The sequence below is a fragment of the Rhinolophus sinicus genome, linkage group LG09, assembly GCF_036562045.2.
Source record: "Rhinolophus sinicus isolate RSC01 linkage group LG09, ASM3656204v1, whole genome shotgun sequence".
NCBI lineage: Eukaryota > Metazoa > Chordata > Mammalia > Chiroptera > Rhinolophidae > Rhinolophus > Rhinolophus sinicus.
In genome coordinates this window covers 80,818,983-80,826,254 of record NC_133758.1, presented here as the reverse complement: position 1 = coordinate 80,826,254, position 7,272 = coordinate 80,818,983, and positions in this window count along the sequence as shown.

Below are 7,272 nucleotides of genomic sequence, written 5' to 3'. Positions count from 1 at the left end.
CCCATGACTGTATGTAGAGGGTGCCAAAAAAATGCATAAACATTTTAAGAAAGGAAAGAAAACGTATTAAAATTGTAATACTCAATATATACATACAATAAAAGATGAATATAAGCCATGTGTATACATTTTTTGGCATCCCCAGTATATATTATTATAGCTGACATTCAATATTATTCAGCTTCAGCTTCAGGTGTACAGTGCAGTGGTCAGGCATCTACACTGTCCATGAAGTGGTCTCCCTAATAAGACAAGTGCCAATCAGACACCCTACAAAGTCTTTACAAAGTTATTGATTATATTCCCCAAACTGTCTTTTATATCCCCATAGTGGCAATACTATGGCTACCAATTTGTACTTTCTAATCCCCTCACCTTCTCCCTCATCCCTACCCCCCTTGCATCTAGCAACCATCAGTTTTTTCTCTGTATCTCTGAGACTATTTCTGTTTAATTTGCACATTTATTCTGTTCTTTAGATTCTTACCAAAACACTTTTTAAGACATTGTTCTATAATTTTCAAACATTTGTCTCAAAAGAAATGTAATCATGTGTTTCTGATGCAATTAATCCTAACTCAAATTTTTGAACTCTAATTGATCTCATTAGCACAGATGTGTTTCCTCTTACTCAGAAGGGGACAAAAAAGCTGTTCCCAAAATTCCCCAACTAGTTATAGGGTTGAACTTTGAAATTTTCTCCATGGAAACTCTAACAGGGAAAGAGGTTGTCTAATACTATGTATTAGTTGGATGGTATAAAAGTACTGTTTTAATCTCCACAACGATCTGGCTTATATTCACACAGTCCCATTTTCATCCCTCTCACAGTTTTGCTAAAGACTGTTGTTTTGTCATGCTGTATATTTAGAAATCCAGTTTCATATTTTCTGAGTAGTCTATAATCCAGCAATTTAGGAGTATAATCGCAATAAGAGTAAAACAAAAATCACAGCAGAGAGCCAAATATAGATATCAAAAAGAACATACCCACTACTATTTGTTCCTCAAAATTAAGGCCAAATTAAAAGTCTCTAGCAGGTTCCTATCATATTAAGGAATGCTCAATTTCAGCCTGTATTCTATGAAGAAATTAAATATTGGCTGCTATACCAGCCAACTAACCTTGGTGATATTCAAATACAAAGAAAAATGTTTTTCTTTAAATCCTAACTTTTGTTATAATCTTACACTTAATTGGACCCCAGAAAATGTTGAGTTTCCTCAAAAATGATTGATAATGTGGTTACAAGTGATTCAAAAGGTATTATTAACAATAAATTAAACTTTAGTTTTATTCATTCAATATTTATTAACTATAATTTAACATGACAGGAATTATAGTAAGTATATTAACATGACAATATTAATTAATATAAGTGTATTATATTAAGTATGACAAATAAATAAGTCTCTAATGTGGTTTCAAGAACCTATTAACATAAGAACTCTAGTGAGACGTACACGAGATGGTGGTCATGGCTGCCATGCTATGAGTGCAAATGTACTTCTACCAAGTTTAGCTCTTAGACAGCATGTAATAAGTAAAGTATGAATCGGTTGCCTAAATTAACATATCTTCCCAAATTAAACAATTTATCTTCCAATAGAAATTAGGTTCCTATCATATTAAGGAGGACACTCAAAGATTAATAGGAAAAAGTAAATAAATGAAACATCTTCAGCTTGAGGAAAAAAGGGTAATATTCAATATTACCTTAAATCTGAATCTTATGCCTTGCTTCAAATGAGTGTACAGTCTACCAGGGGAAATTACATCTAAATGGCTATAATGCAAGACAGAATATGATTGAATGCTATAAAAGAAGGCCAAAGTATGAGATGCTAGTTCAAAGAAGGAAGAGAAGATACTCAGCTAGGAAATCTGCCACATTCCATGGGCCAGAAAGTATTAGAGTTGTGTGTTAAAGTTTTTGAAAGGATTCGTACCTATGGAGCTGAGAAGGGCATTCTGTGTAAAAGGAATGTCATAATCAAAACTATAGAAGTGAGAAATTCTGAGACATACACCTGGTCCGGAGAATAGTTCTGTTGGCAAAATATGCTGCATATGAAAAGGAAACTTGAGGGATAACAGTGGAGGAATAGTGAGAGTATGTGGGAAAATAAAAATTCCCTGGATTTCTCAGTGTCCCTGCAAAAAGCCCTAACATCCTGAGACACAGAAATATAAAAATGTTAGCTTTCGTTTTCCCTAGAAACATTTTTACTCTCCACATAACATGAGGATTGAATCTGTACGTATTTGTACAGTTAATTGCTCTGATCCAAAAGTATAATAAAACTTATCTCCTCTGGAGAGCCAAATGATTACAGACTAGGCCCCTAGGTTAAGCAATCAGGTACCAAGAAGAGTGCCTCCCTAGGAACTGATCATTTAAAAGGGATGAAACCCAGACCTTGGATACAACTTTATGTCATAAAAACTGAGACTTCAGGTCTTATTTGTTCCTTGGAAAGATGTATTTACGTTCCAAAGGTTAGAGTGAATGAGAACCCAAGGGCCTTGCCATCCCATTTCAGAAGAGCAAAGGGTTTTTTCTCTCCTTTCAGAAGGGGAGAGGGGCAGCTGTCTTTCTCCTGAACAAATGCATTGTTCTCCATCTCTCCTCTGTGGAGTGAATCTCACCGCTTGCCTAGAAGCTCATTATGTTGCCTGCAGTCTAGCTGTGAGGGATTAATGCTGCAATGTCACTGTTGATCTGATATAAGCACCAATACAGAGCTCTTTTCCTGGACCCACAGGACGTGAGTGGGCGCTCGCTCCAGGAACAATATCTCAGAACCTTCAGTTTTTGACAAAACAGAGTCAGATCCTGAAGAACTTTCACTGGCAAGCAAAAAGTTTTAATTTAAAAATGTCTCTTTTTTAATTGTGTTTACACCTTCCAAAAGCTGCAGGAAAGGGATGCCTTACCCCTGCAGACATTACAACTGCTTCCAACATCGCATCAACTCAGTGAAGTAACAACTCCATAAGCTGTTGTTCCAGGACACAGAATGTAGAAGCAAGTGAAAATCAGAACAGAGGTTGAAACCTGAGACAATTTTGTTCAACAAAACTTAATTTTAGCCGGTTAACCCCCCTTTGGGAATTTGGGGATACTAATGAAAAATATGTATCAAAACATGACTTTTTTTGTCTAGTGAGACAAGACAAATATACACCCAAATTAGATTGTACGAAGATTTTTAGTTCAGATTATAGTTAGTTGCTAAAGATGGGTAGGAAGGATGAACTCAGTGTAGTTAGGAGACCATATTTCTGAAGGAGTTCTGTTCACAAAGATTATCTTCCTTCCTACTTGTAATTAATAATTTCATTATTCTGTAATTCCACAAATGAAACTGATACTACTATAACTATCCACCCACCTGCCACCCTCAGCACTCTCCCAAAGCACCGGATGTCAAATAATATAATGATAGGAAAGGCTGGGTAGACCAGATTCAAAAATCATATATTCAAGTATCTGGAATTTTCTTGCTTTTCCTCATTCAAGATCCTTGCATTTCTCAGCTTTGGAGTGAGATAAGCCTGAGTTTGATCTTGGACAGCTTACTTAACCTCTTGTTGATACAGTGTTTTCTTCCACGAAATAATGAGGCTCTGAGGATGAAATGAGATGCCAGGTATGAAATGCCCATCACATCGTGTAACTCATAGAGACTCACTAAATATTTCCTTTGCCTTCATACCTTTGATTCTAGAAATACCACATACCCTTGATTCTGGAAATGTCTTTGAAGTGAAATGTGGGACAATAGAGATGCCATTTTGTTGGGCAGAGGTGGTAGTCAGCAGTATGTAATAATATAAATTGCTTGTGGTTTTCAGCTGCTGTCATAAATATGGAAAGTAACAGACACAGGAAAAATATTAAGAAAGAAAAATTAAGTATTGCAAGTTGCCAAATCAGGGAAAAGATGAAAAGCAAGTGTTTTAATGGTTTCTCCTCAATTAAGAAGTAATAGCAATAACAGACATACAAGCAGGGAAAGATGGGGATCTAATCAAATCTTTTAAATATGTAAACAAACAAGAATGTATTCAGTTATAGGAAAAATATCACCATCACAAAGGGTGATCAAAAATATTTCTAGGTTAAAGAGAAAAACATTAAGAATCCATGGTCTCTTAGACTTATTAAAAAATTTTTAATAACTTCACTGACTATGATTTTCAATCAATTACAAGATTTTTCTAGAGGTAAAGAAAGATCAAATATATGGTGATGGAAGGAGAACTGACTCTAGGTGGTGAACATACAACATTATATATGGATGATGTATTACAGAATTGTACACTAGAAACCTATGTAACTTTACTAATAATTGTCATTCCAATAAACTTTAATTTAAAAAAATACAAAAAAAAGTTTTTAAAGAATTAAGACTAGAAAGTAATCAGATAACAAAAAGGGGAAATTAAATTTAGTTGAATAACAGCATTAAACCTGAAAATAAGCTGGAAACTCAGAGAAGTCTGATTCACTATCGAATTTCTTGAATGATTAAACCTTGGTTAATAACTTCTTCCAATAATACTCCTTGTATCTTTTACTTTTCAGGTATGGGATCATTGTCCTCATTTGATGGAAAGCAAATTTTTAACTAATAAATCAGTATGTTTTCACGGTGCTGCCTGGTTGCAAATTGGAGGTGTCATCAGACAAAGGCTTTCTTCATAAACCTTAAAGCTTTGGAAGAAGTGCAAGTCTAATGTGGTCTGAATACTGTATTTTTGTTTTTCAAGAGAGACTATTGCTGTTTAAGAGTTTCTGTTTATTTTATATGGATCTCTTCTAAAAATCTTTGGTCTGACCGATTGGATGCCAAGATATTGCTCTTCAAATAGGATAATTCCAAGCTCTTCCTTTCTCATCTGATTATAGTTTTGCCTGTTGAGGACAGGAATTTTATGCATCACAATTTCCCCCTCCATACTATATATCCAGTTCAAGAAGATTCTTGATCAATTTTGCTTCTATGGCTTCAAGTCCCGTAAATACCACATCATATTCACTGTTTCTCTCTATCTTGACAAGATAGAAATAAATTTGTTTTGTTAATTATTTTCTCAAATATATCCACCAATTTGATTGAATAAATTTCTCAAATAAATTTTACATTATTTGAATATGTTTGCAAAGTTCAATTAGAAACAATTTGCCAGAAATAGTACAAGGCTGCTTTTAAATGGTGTTATTATGGAGCAGAGAGGGACCTATCCATTGAACCTGCTTCAAATGAGGTAATGGGGTTATTATTCAATAAAACCAATACCAAGAGAGGCTATGAGAAAGCTTAGAACTTCTTTTACCACCTCCGTCACTTTTTAACCTTTTTATTGAAGTGTAACATGAATACAGAGAAATACACAAGTGATTACTACATAACTCAATGAGTTGCCACACTTCATTTGACCTGCCTGGAAGAGAAAATTACCAGCACCTCAGTAGCCCCTTGTAAGTTAGTTACTATTCTGGTCAGTAGCCTCTCCAAAAGAATAATCACTTTGAAACTTTGCAACTATGTGTTCATTTTGCCTGTTTTGAAGTTTACATAAATGGAATCATAGAGTATACACTCTTATGCACAATTTATTTAGCTCAATATCAGGCATGAGATCTAATATCTATGTCATTCTGTATGGCCAATCCACCTCCGAAGCATGAGACTAGTTGTGGACAAATCTGTATTTTCTGCCTCCCAAATTGGTGAACAATCCAAATCTGTCATATGCATGTACTATGCTTAAACCACTAGAGTAATGGCATTAAATTCTGCAAAAATTGTCAATTTATGGAAATTATTAAACATATGCATAAGTTGACAGAACATACACATGCAGTTGTTATCTAGTGTAAACAATATTATCAACTCAGAAATTATTTTTTCATCTGCAGTTCCACTTTTCCCCTTCACTCCACACTGTAGGATTATTCGTATTTTGTAAAATACCCAACATCACTTCATCTATAAATGTTTCAGTGTTTAACTCAAAAAACAAAAACAAGGACTCATTTCATAACCTTATTTTTAATACTATCCTAGCTAAAAATAATTTCTTATGTAGTTAGTGTTAAAATGTCCCAATTTTCTCATTTTTTCCAGTCTTATTGGTTGCTTACATCAGTATCCAAATGAAGTTATTAAATGGTGCTAATAAATAAAACCCCATTTAATCTCTAGCCACCCCCTACCTTGTTTTGTCCCTTCAATTTTTTTTCTCTCAGAAATGGAGTTATTTGTCCTGAACATTTTATAACATTTATGGATTTTGATGCTTGCCTTCCCTGCTTCATTTTTTTTTACTGGATTAGCTAGTAGTTTTACTATTTTGTATATCTCTCCAAAAGAAATCAACTTTTACATTTATTCATTAGTTCCATTGTCTTCATGTTTTCCAACTCACCTTCCATTTTATCTGTCTTAATTCTTTCTCCTTTTAGTTTATTCATTTTCTAGCTTATTGAGCTGAATGTTTAATTCATTTTTCTTTTTTGTTTTACTTGTACAGGTTTTTATACTGTAAATTTTTCTTTGATGGTGGTTTTTCTCCTGTTATCCTATAGGTTTTTATGCATCACATTCTATCACCAGTTTTAGAGAATTTTCTAATTTTATTATTCAATTTTGACCCAAAAATTTATTTACATTTTTTTCTTTCATTTCCAAGTGGAACAGTCTATTTGGTGTTTGTTGTCTGGCTTGTTAGTTTTTTGTTGTTGTTTGTTTGTTTGTTTTTGCCATTATTCTTTTGTTTTATAAATGTCTTCTGCATATTTCATTTTATGCTTTCTGAGAATTATTGCTGTGTTACGGTAAACATAAATATTAATAACTCTGTTAAGCATATTGTGATGTATAGCCTTTAATATTATGAAATATACTTATTTATCTTTTTGATGATTTTTGGTGACTTCTGCCTTGAGAGGTATGATTGGAAGCCCTGCTTTCTTTTGATTTGTATTCACCTCGTATACCTTTGTTCATCTTTTATTATTTTTAAGTAGGTTTGTTGAGACTTGGTTTACATAGAGTAAAATTCTCCCTTTATAGGTATGTTCTATGAATTTTGACAACTGTAAACAGCCATGTTGCTGCCACCACAAACAAGACCTAGAACTGTTCCATAACACAAAATGTTCCTGTTTTCAGTCAATTATTAATCTACCTGTATCCCTTGTCAACTGATTTTATCCCTGTAGGTTTTCTTTTTCCTTGTTTCTGTAACTTAGCATTAAG